Genomic DNA, 13,343 nt, shown 5'->3' with positions numbered 1-13,343 from the left:
CCTTGCTTCGAAACAGCAAGTGTGTGTACGTAAAGCTAACAAAATAATTCCAGAAAATCTTATCATATCTGTTATCATCACTTTGTAGATCTCATGTTTTCCTATATGAAAGATTCACACATTATGTTAAACACAATTTGATTTTTAATTTGTAAACAAAAAAACTGTACTGTACTTTACTTTCCAATGAAGGAATGCATCCGACACTTGTGAGACATTACAAAGTTGACCGGAGGTGTAGTATGGGAGTATCTGCAAGGACGGAGCATTCGATAAAATGATAAAACAGCTTCAAATGAATGGAAGTACATGATAGATCATATTTATGGATGTTTCTGTTTGTTAGCAACAGCCACTTTAATGTCACAACTTTAGTAACTTTTCAAATAAAAGGTTTGTGGGGCTCAAATGATGCAACCATCTCACAATTTGACAGAATTGTCAGACTCTGATGATAGTGATGGAATGGCAGAGTACAGGTCAGGGCTGAGGTATGCAGTCCCAGAGCGGAGAGGGGAGGTCTCATTATGGTCAGTCCTTCCTGCCTTTTCCCAGCAGGAGGCACTGTGCAGCTGTCAGTCCGCCACACAGGCACTTTACCAAGCGGGCAGGTGGAGAGAGGGCTCCAGTCTCTAGTGCTACCCAAAACAGACACCAGCAACAGGGGAGCACTAATGCCATGATACAACGTGCTTGTATCAGCCCAGCATCAGTGCAACACTCCCCAGTCTCATTGGCTGTCTGTGCTGCCCAATGAATCCCTGAGATACTAGAATCAAATCCCAGGCTTGGGATTACTCATACAGTATAGTAGCGATGGCCTTTCTTTACAAATTGCATTTTGCTTCAAAATGTCTGTGATAATATTATGCTGATTTCAAAATTGAACAACAACATGAAACCAATTAAACATGTCAAACTGAAGAGGCTGTTGGCTCCCCAATTATGCAGGATACAAGTGCATAATCATGAGTTCATCAATAAGATGTAATTACCTTTAAGGAGTATTAGCAGCGCTCAGCACAAATCACGCAGATTAAATGAATGTTTTACACCAGCTCTTATTTGTCTAGACATCCAGCCAATATATTTAGGAGACGCTTAGCAGCCTTGTAATGGCTGTTACACTGTGCTCTCTCTGTTCCAATGGGAAATGGGGAACCACTCTTTAGAACAGAAGAAACATGAATGCAGAGGATGGAAAATGTATTCTGAAATCTATTTAAACCCTGAATGTAGTGCAACTCTCCAAGCCTCAAACTTGTCTCTTCCCATACCTTACCGCCCACCTGAGAAGCAGCCTCCCAGCCCCTCAGCTCTAACCACTGGACCACTCTGCCTCCCAGCCCCTCAGCTCTAACCACTGGACCACACTGCCTCCCAGCCCCTCAGCTCTAACCACTGGACCACACTGCCTCCCAGCCCCTCAGCTCTAACCACTGGACCACACTGCCTCCCAGTCCCTCAGCTCTAACCACTGGACCACACTGCCTCCCAGCCCCTCAGCTCTAACCACTGGACCACACTGCCTCCCAGTCCCTCAGCTCTAACCACTGGACCACACTGCCTCCCAGTCCCTCAGCTCTAACCACTGGACCACACTGCCTCCCAGTCCCTCAGCTCTAACCACTGGACCACACTGCCTCCCAGCCCCTCAGCTCTAACCACTGGACCACACTGCCTCCCAGCCCCTCAGCTCTAACCACTGGACCACACTGCCTCCCAGCCCCTCAGCTCTAACCACTAGACCACACTGCCTCCCAGTCCCTCAGCTCTAACCACTAGACCACACTGCCTCCCAGCCGCTCAGCTCTAACTACTGGACCACACTGCCTCCCAGCCTCTCAGCTCTAACCACTGGTGCCCACTGTAAGTGTTATGAAATTACCATCATATGCAATTATCAGTCACATATACAGTGTAATACATTTAATTGTTTACATGATAATTGCATGCAGTTGTGAAGTACACTGCCTCCCAGGGCCTCAAACCACTAGACCACACTGCCTCCCAGTCCCTCTGCTCATCTTATTGTATTTGAAACATTTCTATTTTATCTGTGTGATTAACATCCGATCGCTTTGTCACTGTTTCCACACCAGTAATTGAGCTCTTGTGTACCAGGGTAAACACATCCAGTGCATGTGTGTCGCTTCCACAAGTCACACATTTCTAATGAAAGTGAAAGCAAAGTGAAAAAATGAGGAAGTGAAATAAATATGAATTTATATCAAACTGATACAATAAAGGAAAGGCAAATAATTACAGATAAAATATGAATGGTTCAGTTGGTTTTATCACGACATGTTCTATATTAAATCACACTGACAGATTGCTATTGGTTGGTTCTCAATAATTGTGAATATTTGTCTACTTGTAGTTTTATTTCAAAAGGAGCTCAGCGAGCATATGAAGTTCAGACAGCAAACTGGACTTTCTCTCTCAAGACTCAAGACTCAAGTTCAGTGGGTAGAATTGCCGCCTGTCCTGGTTTTGAGTTTCCAGGGATTTCAGAATGCAAAACATCCCTGGTATGGGTTTTAATGTGATGCAGCACGTGGCACGTCACTGCACAGAGAACACCCTGGAGCATCCAGCTACAGCGCACCAGAGAGACAGGCAAGCAGACAGGCACAGAGAACACCCTGGAGCATCCAGCTACAGCGCACTAGAGAGACAGGCAGGCAGACAGGCACAGAGAACACCCTGGAGCATATAGCTACAGCACACCAGAGAGACAGGCAGACAGGCAGGCACAGAGAACACCCTGGAGCATCCAGCTACAGCACACCAGAGAGACAGGCAGACAGGCAGGCACAGAGAACACCCTGGAGCATCCAGCTACAGCACACTAGAGAGACGGGCAGACAGGCAGGCACAGAGAACATCCTGGAGCATATAGCTACAGCACACCAGAGAGACAGGCAAGCAGACAGACACAGAGAACACCCTGGAGCATCCAGCTACAGCGCACCAGAGAGACAGGCAGACAGGCACAGAGAACACCCTGGAGCATCCAGCTACAGCACACCAGAGAGACAGGCAAGCAGACAGGCACAGAGAACACCCTGGAGCATCCAGCTACAGCACACCAGAGAGACAGGCAGGCAGACAGGCACAGAGAACACCCTGGAGCATCCAGCTACAACACACCAGAGAGACAGGCAGACAGGCACAGAGAACACCCTGGAGCATCCAGCTACAGCACACCAGAGAGACAGACAGGCAGACACAGAGAACACCCTGGAGCATCCAGCTACAGAACACCAGAGAGACAGGCAGGCAGACAGGCACAGAGAACACCCTGGAGCATCCAGCTACAGCACACCAGAGAGACAGGCAGGCAGACAGGCACAGAGAACACCCTGGAGCATCCAGCTACAACACACCAGAGAGACAGGCAGGCAGACAGGCACAGAGAACACCCTGGAGCATCCAGCTACAGCACACCAGAGAGACACGCAGACAGGCAGGCACAGAGAACACCCTGGAGCATCCAGCTACAGCACACCAGAGAGACAGGCAGGCAGACAGGCACAGAGAACACCCTGGAGCATCCAGCTACAGCACACCAGAGAGACAGACAGGCAGACACAGAGAACACCCTGGAGCATCCAGCTACAGAACACCAGAGAGACAGGCAGGCAGACAGGCACAGAGAACACCCTGGAGCATCCAGCTACAGCACACCAGAGACAGGCAGGCAGACAGGCACAGAGAACACCCTGGAGCATCCAGCTACAACACACCAGAGAGACAGACAGGCAGGCACAGAGAACACCCTGGAGCATCCAGCTACAACACATCAGAGAGACAGGCAGACAGGCAGATAGGCACAGAGAACATCCTGGGGCATCCAGCTACAGCACACCAGAGAGACAGACAGGTAGACACAGAGAACACCCTGGAGCATCCAGCTACAGAACACCAGAGAGACAGGCAGGCAGACAGGCACAGAGAACACCCTGGAGCATCCAGCTACAGAACACCAGAGAGACAGGCAGGCAGACAGGCACAGAGAACACCCTGGAGCATCCAGCTACAACACACCAGAGAGACAGGCAGACAGGCACAGAGAACACCCTGGAGCATCCACAGCTACAGCACACCAGAGAGACAGGCAGGCAGACAAGCAGGCAGGCATGCAGACAGACAGGCAGGCAGGCAGGCAGGCAGACAGGCAGGCAGACAGACAGATAGGCAGGCAGCAACTACACCATTCCAGTATGCTGAAGTATTGCTGTCTGATTAGATAAACCAAGATAAATTCTGCAGTAAACACATAATATAAATTGGTTGTCAGTATTAATATTCTACACTGAACACAGATGTTCTAATAATGAGAGGTTTGAACAGTAGCTACCTCCTTTCAGTGGGTGTAATTCCTTCTGGATCTCCCTGGTGTTTGTGAGACTGCTGTACCCGTGGTGAGCTATGGAATTGACTTTGTGATCAATTGCTCAATTCAATATTGACCCAGCACTTGTGAATTGCAAATATCAAAACAAAGGCAACCGTGTACAAAAGAAGTTTCTTATCGAAGGTTTATTGACTATACAAACATGTATCATTTTTTTGTTTTAATTAGTTACTCAATAAAAAATCACACAGCGTGCTTTGATAACTAAGACATCAGGTCTACAGGTCCATTTTATTAGACACTCAATGTTCTCATTTTTCAAAAGGAAAAGAATCATGAAATATAACAAAATCATACAGCAGATTCTAATAAAACCTCATAAAGGACGTATTAGATCGGAGCAGAGAGAGAGAGAATACAGAACAGGGAGTAAAAAGAAAAGAGCAGAGTTACGCTGGGTACATGGAAAGTAAAGTGAAGGGAAGTGGAGAGAGGCGTGGGAGCTTGTGCTGGCTGACACATAGTAAGAATGGCTGCCAGGCTGTACATTTTTATACTTTTATATCATACTTTTCTACTAATACTTTAATTATGAAGACTACCAGCAAGTAGTTTCAATTCCGCTGTCATTTTGAAAGGTTCTTAGTGCAGTTACTTTAATTATGGTGTGCTTCTTTTTTACTTTTCAATGTTTCTGAGTTCAGGATCTGCTCTTCAGTTCTAGCGTCCTGTCATCCACACGTGTAAACCAGGCTTGATCAGCCAAGGTGTCTTAAGGAAGTAAGAGTCATTGAGTCAAGTTACTTTGTATTGCTGGCAGCACACAGCTGTTCACTAGGTGGCGCTGGTTCTTCCATTTGGCTAGCCTATGTTACACATGTCTATGACTGGGAACTAGAACTGAAGAGAAGCTCCTGAACTCAGGGCAAAAACATAAAAAACTGTATTTCAGTGATTGCAATAAGAACCTCTAAGAAATATAGCAAGCATCATAAAAAGACAAGGGGAGCATTTCAGCATGTCATTTGAAGTTTGCTCTGTTTACCATGCCCTTACCTCTTATTAGTACACATTCTCAGAGGACCCCTACCATTTCCCTGTGGTTTATTCAGTTCTGCAGACTTTGTCACTAAACATAACCAGAAAACATGTTGGTTCTCAGTGGGAAACTCCATAACAATCAATTAGTGAGTAAAGACATAAACAACTCTGGAGTCTCATGCCTCTGTGCTTACGTCATCCCTCCCTGAGTCACTCATTGTTGCGTTACTCACTTTGAACCATCGCGCATCCTCTCTAGAGGTAATAAATGAATACTGGAAAATTGATTCTGCTCGACATCAAGTCAACTTCATTTGAGTTTGATCAATAAAGCCAATTGAATTCACAGTATGAATAAAAGCTTTCCTGAAAATGGCAGGGCGGTACTGCTGGTAATGCATGCATGAAACAAATATATTGGACTTTCCGGGCAGAATGGTTTAAAAACATTTTGTTTTTTACTAGGAATGCATCCTTTAACTTCCTGCCACAACACTATTCCCTTCCTGTGAAGCAGGACCCCCACAAACAAGTGCTGTGGGATCAAGCAGGGGACTCAGGTGCACAGGAAGTTAACTTTATCTTTAAGTGATTATCTTTAAGATGCATTTCTGAGCTGAACCGGTTCCCAAAGACAACCAGGAATCCAGGGTTGAAGTTTGAAGACAAATCCTGGATAAAGAGACAGAGAGACTTTCCACTGAATGTTCTTTAGCTGGTGAAAACAGTCCAGGGGGGACACCTGCCTCTCGGACAGACACCTCCTACTCCCCTGGGGATTATCCTAATCAGGGCAACCTTTAAAGAACAGTTTGAAAAGTCCCTTTGGGACCCCATTATAATCCCAGTGTATTAGCCTGAAGAAACAGTAGCAGAACCATTAGCAGGTCACAGCATTACCAGCAATTGCAAAACAATGGATTTGGTACAAAATATTATACAGCGTTCTGATTGCTGTGGACCCTCAGTCCCTTTGAGCAACAGTGAAAAGAACAAAGATGTCAAGTTAAGGTAGCTTTTTTTTCTCTGAACCTGTATTAGAGAAACCAACACTTATCAAATCCCAGCAGTTCCCAAAGAAATGGTTTATTTAATCTCTTCTTCTTATTTGACTTTGGGGTCCCAGCCCATTGAGCTCCTCTCTCTCTCTGTTCATCTCTGTCCCCTCTGTTAATAAAAATAAAACAAAGTCCTGGTGACCTTCTCCCTAACACACACGCACGCACGCACGCACGCACACACACACACACACACATTCTCCAGCTGCAGCCTCCCTCTTCTCCACTCCAGTGCTCTGGAAGATCCTTGCACCCCGAGCACTCAGAGCTGCCGGTTGAGCTTCTGGGCTTGCCTCTCCTTGGCCTCGAAGGCGAACTTGGTGTCCTGGAGCTGGACGATGGTCTCCTTGGCTTCCTTCATATCCTGAGTCAGCTGGCTGTACTTCTGCGCCAGCTCCTTGTTCTCCCGTCGGAACTCCAGCACCACCTGACTCAGCTCCTCGCTCTGCTTGTTGCAGTGGATCTTCAGCTGCTCCACCTCCGACAGCATGATCTCCATGTTCTTCACCAGCGATTCCAGCTTCTCCTTCGACATCCTGCCTGCCTGTCTTCCTCAGGTCCTGGAACTCAAACACTCAAAGGGCTGGTATGGGGAGCTGGAGTTACAGCAGGTGTCCTATTTAACCCTCTCTGGCAGCGAGCAGAAGCCCTGATCTTATCGGTTGGGCTAATCTCCTTACACAGCTATCTGTGGAGCCGCCCACGTAACCAGCCTATAAACCCGGGACCCTCGGCCTCACAGAGGTTGAGTGAGTGACAGATTAGCAACCTGGAAAAGTCCATGTCTCGCATTGTTCATTAATCTGTAAATCAAACTGACTTGACTATGTCCACGGCTAATAACACTATGTAACACAATTTTTGTTCCTGGGTAGTAAGTGTTATTTCCTAATTGCTTATGCCTCAAAAGTATAGAAAATATCTATTATTCCCCACAAACTTTGCTTTTGTGACCAGGACAGTGATATTTTGAAATTTACCTATTTCCAATGAGAAAACGGGTGAATTTGTGTCTTTTCATTCACATAAAGTCAGAAAAAAACAACATATGAATCCAAATTAACATGTATTTATACTAAAGTAATACAAAAATGACTACAAAAGATTTAGAAGCGAGTAGTTTTTCGAGATTTACGATTATACTGTAAATCACTTTCACGAATCAGCCCCCAAATGTAGTCTTCCATCATGTTTTCGTTATACTGTCCTTCATTGACAGCTCATCCAGGAGCCTCAAAGCCGTGCTGCTCCATAATGGTAACAAGTACCCGTCTCTTCCCCTGGCTCACTCGGTGCACCTCAAAGAGGATTACAACAGCATCAAGACCTTGCTGGACGCCTTGAAGTATGATGAGTATGGCTGGGACCCCCGGAAGGTGCTGATGCCACCACTGCACATCAAATTGGGCCTTATGAAACAATTTGTCAGAGCTCTAGATAAGGAGTCGGCAGCCTTCAAGTACCTTCAAGACTTCTTCCCTAAGCTGTCTGAGGCAAAGGTCAAAGCCGGTGTCTTCGTCGGACCACAGATAAAGAAGATCCTGGAGTGCAATGAATTCCCCAAGAAGCTCACTAGTAAGGAGAAAGCGGCTTGGAACAGCTTTGTCACAGTGGTTCGGGGCTTCCTGGGCAATCACAAGACCGAAAACTATGTGGAGCTGGTTGAGACTCTGGTGAAGAACTACGGCACAATGGGCTGTAGGATGTCCCTCAAAGTCCATATCCTTGATGCTCATCTTGATAAATTCAAGGAGAACATGGGAGCGTACTCGGAGGAGCAAGGCGAGCGCTTCCACCAGGATATACTGGACTTTGAACGCCGCTACCAAGGACAGTATAACGAGAACATGATGGGAGACTACATTTGGGGGCTGATTCGTGAAAGTGATTTACAGTATAATCGTAATTCTCGAAAAACTACTCACCTCTAAATCTTTTGTAGTCATTTTTGTATTACTTTAGTATAAATACATGTTAATTTGGATTCATATGTTGTTTTTTTCTGACTTTATGTGAACGAAAAGACACAAATTTGCCCGTTTTCTCATTGGAAATAGGTAAATTTCAAAATATCACTGTCCTGGTCACAAAAGCAAAGTTTGTGGGGAATAATAGCCATTTTCTATACTTTTGAGGCATAAGCAATTAGGAAATAACACTTACTACCCAGGAACAAAAAAAAATAAAAAAATTGTTACACAGTGTAATCTGCCAATAATCCCTCATCTATTGCATTGGGGGGGGGGGGGGGGACCTTATTAATCACATTCCAAAAATACTTGTACACATCTGCCTAGCAGGAAAAATGAGGGGCTGAAAGAATCCATCCATTTGTTACATTATGTAATGTAGTGCTGATATTTTATTGTGTCAAATCATTCTTTAAATATTGTAGGTTCATCTTTTCAATTCTGTATCCATGCAGTCAGTAGCAGTCATAAAGTTTGTCCATTTCCATAATAAAATGCATTTTGGAGGCCATTGTAGATACACAATAAAAAGTGAGGGCAGCCAGGGGCTCCCGAGTGGTGCATCCAGTAAAAGCGCTCCTCGTGGAGTGCAGGATGCGCCCTATAGCCTGGAGGTCATCGGTTCGAGTCCAGGCTATTCCACTGCCGACTGTGGACAGGAGCTCCCAGGGAGCGGCGCACAATTGGCCAAGCGCCACCCGGGGTGGGGGGTGGGGGGAGGCTTAGGTTGGCGACGGTGTCCTCGGCTCACCGCGCACCAGTGACCCCTGTAGACTGGCTGGGTGCCTGTGGGCTTTACAGTAAGCTGCCCAGAGCTGCGTTGTCCTCCAACGCCATAGCTCTGGGTTGGCTGCATGGCGGGCCTGCAGAGTGAAAGAAGCGGTCGGCTGACGGCACACGCTTCGGAGGACAGTGCAAGGGTGGTAACGGTGAGCTAAGGCTAAAAAAAAAAAATACAATTGCACATTTCAAATTGGGAGAAAAACTGGGATTTAAAAAAAAAAAAAAAGTGAGGACAACCTAAAACCCACACTTGATTTTTTGCACTGAGAGATCAAATTCCTGTCATGTTTTGACCGTTTTTAATTTGGATTAATCCATGTGTTTGGGGGAGTCAGACACTTGCCTCTGTACACTACCTGCACGTTGGAGTGATGTGAGGAAATTTAGACCACTCTCCAACCCCAAACTACTCAGGGAAAGCACTACTGCTGGTAATCTCCTGAGGTAATCAACGGCTCCCACCCATTGCCTGACAGGGCCTTTAATCTGGGCAAACTGTTGCTATGGAGATACATGTGCCACTAATCTGGTTTTGCAGTGCCAGGCCTTGGCAGTCAGGCTGTCAGGGCTTGCTGATTGACTTATTTAGGATAGGCCCTGGCAATTAGAGGACTAATACCGTTTACAATTCAAATTGGTCTGTTTATGCACAATAATACAATAATCTTACTAGCTCTCAGTCTCTTACTGCTCCCTTATAAACGTTTCCCACAGTAAAAGCAAAGCAAAGTGAAATTATGCATCTCAAAAACATGGTAAAGTGACTGCCAGTATAGGAGTTAAAGCTGGAAAAAGACAAATCTCTCAACAAATGTCTTCATCAATGCAATACAAATATAATTTTGGTTTGGGGTTTACATCAGAATGTATAATTCAGAAACAGATACAGACACTATTGCAATTTTTTATATTCTTTGATTAAAGTATTAGCTGAAACGTAGTCTACAGTGATTGCTTTGAAGAACCCTTATACAGACAAACGTATTGGCCCCTATGCTTATTATACCATACTTCAAAGGACAAGCATTAAAACACTTAAAACACTTTTTAATAAAACAAAAAGCAAAATACACAATTTCTAGTAACTTAACACATATCTTTATAAAAAAAAAACTTATTTCATTTAAAGTATTCGTTCATAACAGTAGTATTGGCCCCCCTGCTCTACTATCTCATGTGTCCTCCTTTTGCTTTTATTAAGTCTTTAATTCTTAACCAGTATGTTACATCTTGTTGGTGAAATCTGGGCCCGTTCTGTCTTGCAGATTTCCTTCATCTTAGACAGATTGGATACATAATGCTTGGCTACAGTTTTTTTCAGATCAGTCCAAAGCATTTCAATTGGATTGAGATCTGGTGATTGCGACGGCCATTCCAGAACTTCAAGAATTCCGGAGTTGAGTTAGCCGTATGCTTTGAGTTGTTGTTGTGTTGGAAGATAAACTCTCTGTAAAATGTTTTGATACATGGCTGCATTCATTCGATCTTCAATCACATGAATGCCTCCAATCCTTGACCTGCTAAAACACCCCCATATCATGATCAAACCACCATGTTTAACTGTAGGTAATGAAGGATTCCCCACTTTTTCTCCAAACATACTATGGTCCATTTTTGGGGAACAGTTGTATTTTAGTCTCAACGGACCAGAGAATTTTGTTGAAGAGTGCTTCAGATTCTTATTGGTTTGCAGACAGGTCTACATGTGTTCAACTCTTCTGTGTCCAGGTGCCTTTGTACAGTTCTTCCATGCACCTTTATGCCTGATGCTTCTAAATCTTTTTTAAATCTTTGACTTTTAATCTTGGATTTTTTTTTTAGCTGCTCAGACGATTCTGCTACCTGCTGTACACTTCTTTCAAGAGTTTCACTTGAATTTGTTCTGTGGTGCTTCTTGTTTTATAGCTCTGATTGTGGATTTTGCTATTCCATATTTCTTTGATACTGTTCTGTAGCCATTTCCTTTGTTGTAGTTTGCTGAGTGCTTTTCTCAAATGTGAATCCAACTCCTTTGTCTTGACCATCATCTGCTTTTTCTTCAATCAATTTGGGAAATAATGTCCACTTTTCTGGCTAGTGATTTTACAATGAACCTTAATTACTGAGTAATGTTTTTCAGTCAATTAATATTGACTAATTAATATTAAATTGCTTAAGTTATTATTTTTTACAAAGATTGTTTGTTAAACTACTAGAAATTGTGTATTTTGGTCTTTATTAGTTAATCTTAATTAGTCTTAATTAGTTCACTAAATGCTTTTATTTAATGTGTTTTCTTGAATTAGTACAGGGTGCCAATACCTTTGTGTGTGACTGTATAATTAATGTATGTGTGTGTGTATATTTGTGCATACAGAATACACAGTACAAGGGAGATGCATGAGATTATATATTTCCCGGATTAAATCACATCTGACAATACCTTACAAATAGTCTTGACTGCTGTTGATCCTTGTGCTGTCTATTTTATCATTGCAGCTTCATTTCATAACCAGTGTGCTGGGTGGTTATTTAGGTTATGGTTCTATATCAGTAACTCTGCCTAAACAAGGGTTGTTCTGAAACCCAGGACTGGGTCTCTTAACTGCAATTACCAAGAGCAGATGCTGAGAGTTTTTCTATACTCTGCAAATTATATAACTTTTTTAAAGAAATTCTCAGCAAATTCAACATCAGCCATAGCGAGAAGTTACATAAGGGCTCCCGAGTGGCACATTCAGTAAAGGTGCTCCCCGTGGAGTGCAGGATGCGCCTTATAGCCTGGAGATCGCTGGTTCAAGACGAGGTTATGCCATCGCCGAGCTGGGAGTTCCGAGGGGACGACGCTCAATTGGCTGAGCGCCACCTGGGTGGGGAGGGCTCAGATCGGCAGGGTAATCCTTGGTTCACTGCGCACCAGCGACTCCTGTGGCTGATAGGGTCTGCTGTAGAAGCCACTCCGATCTGTGTTGTCCTCCGGCACTATGGGTCTGGTGGATTCGCTGTAGACCTGCAGCGCGAAAAAAACACGGCTTGGCAGGACACGTTACATTAAACAAACACTTCACAGAACTAGAGAGACCAATCAGACTGTACAACACATAGACAGAGAGGAATGAATTCATCACAAGAATTAAAAAAGGACTCTTGAACACTTCTTAAATTTGGTCACACCAAGAAACCCAGACATGATATTCTTGCTCGACTTCCACCTGGAATAAAATTGGTTGTATAAACCTGGAGAGGGATTAAGGCACAAGGATCTTAAGTCCCACCTCAAAAACGAACTCCCTGACTCCCAGGACTAAACTGGAACCGCCAGGCAACAAGGCTCTCAGTCCTTTAACCACAGCCTTTGGGTGATTTACTCAATAACTGAACCTGGGTCCTCCCGAGTCCAATCCAAGTTCCCTATCAGCTAAGCCACAGGGCAGCAGCACTGCACAGCACACAATGCCAGCACCCTCTCAGCTAATATTATTTGTTTATTTAGCAGACGCCTTTATCCAAGGCAACTTACAGAGACTAGGGTGTGTGAATAGAGTCTCTTACAACTACGTCTCACCCGAAAGACGGAGCACAAGGAGATTAAGTGACTTGCTCAGGGTCACACAATGAGTCAGTGGCAGAGGTGGGATTTGAACCGGGGACTTCCTGGTTACAAGCCCTTTTCTTTAACGACTGGACCAAACACCACACATGCCCCCAGACAGACCAGCAAAGCTAAGATGAGTTGTGGTTTCTGACACTAAGCAATCAATACTACTTCTAGAAATATTAAAAGCTAAACAGGATTACTGTAGATACGCATCCAAACAGGATTCCCAAGAGCACTGTATATCACCTGGTTTGATGGTTCTTTGACAAGTATCCAAACAAACACCTGCTTGAAATGTATTGACTCATCACAAGTGTAATATATATACATTAAATTCCTAAAAGGTAAAAAAAAAAACCTGTCCTCATGTCCCCAGGTTTTTGTATGCATTACCAGACATATGAAATAACCAGAAAGCACACCACTGTATGTTGGGGTAATGCTTAATTTCACTCCTGAGTTAGGTTTCTTCAGTAATCCTGTACATAAACATTGTACATTTCTATTGCACTAACTGAAATGAAAAATGTAATCTGTGAAAAAAAATTCTTAAA

Source organism: Acipenser ruthenus, chromosome 15 (assembly GCF_902713425.1).
Source record: "Acipenser ruthenus chromosome 15, fAciRut3.2 maternal haplotype, whole genome shotgun sequence".
Classification (NCBI taxonomy): domain Eukaryota; kingdom Metazoa; phylum Chordata; class Actinopteri; order Acipenseriformes; family Acipenseridae; genus Acipenser; species Acipenser ruthenus.
Note: the sequence above shows the minus strand (reverse complement) of the source record.